The sequence below is a fragment of the Oncorhynchus kisutch genome, linkage group LG15 (assembly GCF_002021735.2).
Source record: "Oncorhynchus kisutch isolate 150728-3 linkage group LG15, Okis_V2, whole genome shotgun sequence".
NCBI classification, from domain to species: Eukaryota; Metazoa; Chordata; class Actinopteri; order Salmoniformes; family Salmonidae; genus Oncorhynchus; species Oncorhynchus kisutch.
Window position 1 is genome coordinate 47,516,186 of NC_034188.2, and position 4,236 is coordinate 47,520,421.

The following is a 4,236-nucleotide window of genomic DNA, read 5'->3' on the forward strand; positions in this document are numbered from 1 at the left end:
AACCGACCAATACTGGTTCATAACATGTGACAGACCAATACCTCACAAGGCTTCTTCTCTGTAAACTGAGATGTCTTTCGTACTCAAAACAAGGTCTGGGTGTACTGCCAAGGATTAGTTCAATTGGACCCTTGCATAAACACAGAAATTGGTTATTAGAACAGCACATGAATAGAACACAGAAATGAGTTATAAGAAAAGCACATGTATAACATTTCCATCCCAATATGATATACATGGAGTACACAGTGCAATGAAACACTTACTTGCAGGTTAACCTCTCGACAATGCAAGAACAATAGAAAACTAAGTAGCTATGTGAATAAAAAAGAGTGATAAAATAAAATCTCAATGAAATAATTTCACCAATTCAATAGTGGGTAGTTTTTTTAAACGAATAGTTACATAACCTATATGGAAATAACTGTAATGATTGTCGTCGGGAGAAGGAGAAGAGGACCAAAGTGCAGCGTGGTACGTATTCATAATACTTTTAATAAAGATGAATACTGAACAAAAACAATAAAACGACAAACGAACAGTTCTGTAAGGTGCAACAAAAACACTATACAGAAAAGAACTACCCACAACCCATAGTGGGAGAACAGGATGCCTAAGTATGGTTCTCAATCAGAGACAACGATTGCCAGCTGCCTCTGATTGGGAACCATACCAGGCCAAACACATAGAAATAGAAAACATAGAACACAAAACATAGAATGCCCACCCCAACTCATGCCCTGACCAAACTAAAATAGAGACATAAAAGGGAACTAAGGTCAGGACGTGACAATAACAGACATTAGCCACGCATGTTTACCTTTAGAATGGATTAGGTCATAAGACCTCTATGATTAATTTTGTTTTGTCAGTTCTACATTGCTCATTTAAAAAAAGGGTAGGAAGCATGAGTTTTTACTCAACAAAAAAACAACACAATGTGTTGGCAAAGATTTAGAAATATCACGATCTGGTTACCTATAACAACAAACAAAGTTACTGTTTGTTTTTGTTTTTTTATCATATTTATTAACTTATATCTGGATGTCTTCGGAACTAACCCTAATGCACTATTTTTCAAGGTCATATGCCGGACCTGCTCTGTGCTATCGAGTTCGTATGCTAGCTCGGTAGCTAGCTCAAACTGCCTAAAGTTAGCCACACGTCATGCTCTTCATGGACTTCATGGCTGTGTTATCTAATGGGAAACCATTAGCACTGCAGGCTCTGTTGCCTTCTTGCTGTGGGCTCAAAACAAAATAAAAAATCACACCTGCTTAAAACAAACAAAGAAAATCACACCTGCATGCTCTAATTGTGTAATTCTGGTACCTCGTCTATTTTCCTTTTTGTTTTGTCAATTTCTCGGCATGTTCTCTGTGATGTAGGCTACGGGAGTTTTGTTACTTTTACACCTTAGCTTAATGCTAGCACGCTAGCTGACTGACATCTACTATGGATTTTTCTCACTATAGCTATTCTATTTTCCCTGACACTCCCTGACACTTTTCCCTGATGGTAACCGAGCCATTAATCTGTAAGTTTCTGCTCTTTTGATCTGTGGTTATCTTTTAGTTATGTGTTCAAACTGGTCTCCAGTATTAGGGCTCTTGCATGCCAACCATAGCCGTGCTGGTTGGCAAGGTTGGCTAGGCTAATAGCTCCTAACGTTAGTTGGCTAAATAGCTAACATTAGCTGGCTGGCTAATATAGCTGCATATTAAAGGTCTTCTCGGGTCCGTCCACCAAGTCTGTTTCATCCTTGGGAGCAATTTCCAAACGCCTGAGGTATCACGTTCATCTGTACAAACAATAGTAGGAAGCTCAGGAAGGAGACGTGGTCTGTCTCCTGGAGATGAATGTTCTTTGGTGCGAAAAGTGCAAATCAATCCAGGAACAACAGCAAAGGACCTTGTGAAGATGCTGGAGGAAACAGATACAAAAATATCAATATCCACAGTAAAACGTGTCCTATATCGACATAACCTGAGAGGCCGCCCGGCAAGGAAGAAGCCACTGCTCCAAAACCGCCATAAAAAAGCCAGACTACGATTTGCAACTGCACATTAGGACAAAGATCGTACTTTTTGGAGAAATGTCCTCTGGTCTGATGAAACAAAAATATAACTGTTTGGCCATAATGACCACCATTATGTTTGGAGGAGAAATGGTGAGGCTTGCAAGCCAAAGAACACCCTCCCAACCGTGAAGCATGGGGGTGGCAGCATCATGTTGTGGGGGTGCTTTGCTGCAGGAGGGACTGGTGCACTTCACAAAATAGATGGCATCATGAGGGACGAAAACTATGTGGATATATTGAAGCAACATCTCAAGACATCAGTCAGGAAGTTAAAGGTTGGTCGCAAATGGACAATGCTTGGTCTTTCAAATGGACAATGACCCCAAGCATACTTCCAAAGTTGTGGCAAAATGGCTTAAGGACAACAAAGTCAAGGTATTGGAGTGGCCATCACAAAGCCCTGACCTAAATCCTATAGAAAATTTGTTGGCAGAACTGAAAAAGCTTGTGCGAGCAAGGAGGCCTACAAACCTGACTCAGTTACACTAGCGCTGTCAGGAGGAATGGGCCAAATTTCACCCAACTTATTGTGGGAAGCTTGTGGAAGGCTTCCCGAAACGTTTGACCCAAGTTAAACCATTTAAAGGCAATGCTACCAAATACTAATTGAGTGTATGTAAACTTGTGACCCACTGGGAATGTGATGAAATAAATAAAAGCTGTAATAAATCATTCTCTCTACTATTATTCTGACATTCTTAAAATAAAGTGGTGTTCATAACTGACCTAAGACAGGGAATTTGTACTGGGATTAAATTAAATGTATTTGGCTAACGTGTATGTAAATTTACGACTTCAACTGTGTGTGTTGATAGCAACTGGATGACTTATTCAGTGTTAATGTAATGTTAGCAGGCTGGTAAGGCTAACGTTAGTAGGCTAGTAGGGCCAACGTTGGCAGGCTAGTTGGCTAGCAACCTTGCAAGTTGATTTGTAAAAGATTCCTAAAGTATTTGCTTGTAAATTTGCTGAAAATGTCATTGAAACCAGTTGTCCTGAGTGCAAATTATTTGTTTTAATTTGAAATGTTGCTTTTTAGGTTATTTATGTTATAGGCAATAAGGAAAAACATTTTCCGACGTGACTTCGGCATTCTTCAGAATTCTAATCCATTTGATGTAATAACTAAAAAAAATGAAAAGTGAGGTGTAAACTTTGCATTGGGACTTTTGAAGCGTATGCTAATGCAAATCCATATGTTACATGTGGTTACGTTTATGCTACCTACCCTTTAAATATTATGTTGTAGTTCAGCTTCAGTCAACAGGAAAAAAGTTATATCATCTCTTCAGTCTCAGCTAGCTAGCTAGCCAGTAGCTACCGATGTGGCTAGCCAGTCAAGCTAGCTACAGAAATTAAACCAATCAAATACACTTGTTGGAAATAAACATTTTCTTAATATCATGACTTATATCAACAACCTTAGCTTGCCCATTCACTGAATATACTGTTAAATAACTCGAGTGACACGCAAAAGCTTAAGGATGCTGAGCGCTAATGCTAGCTTATTAGCATTAGCCAACCTTTATGTTGAGATCGACTAACTAGTTAGCTACCACCAACCCTGCACAAGCCTGTGTCTAACTCTGCTGCTTCTGCTGCACTTTGACTTTCTGACGGTTATGTCCTCTCCACCTCATTCACTGCTGCCTCAACTTGCTCAACCTGCTCGCTTTTTTGCGACTGCTTTCGGAAGATGTTCCGAATATCCATATTTGCTCTGTGATATATGCTCATCCAATCACAGCAGGCATCACGTCACTCCAGGGACTTCTTGCAGTGTCTGCTACTGCCTAGCGCAGTATGTTGTATTATTTGTTTTTGTCATTAACGTGTAATACTGCATAGCGCAAGTGATGGAAACTCATCAGAAAAATGATAATTTTTGGGGGTACGAGGAAAGGCTGAAGCCCTAGAAGCCCAGGCCTAATGACGTCACTGCTACTGACAGGATAACAGAAGCCATAGGGGGTCAAGACGGAACACGGTCAATTGGCCTTTGCACACCTTTCTCGCTGCTGGTATTCTGGTCCCGTCAGTATAGAGGAACTCACACTAATGCCCTGGACCAGAGCCAGCATTCTCCTAAATATTTCCCTCCAACATGTCAGGGTTCACAACTGGTTGCTTTATTATGTCCCTCACTGCAGATGGAA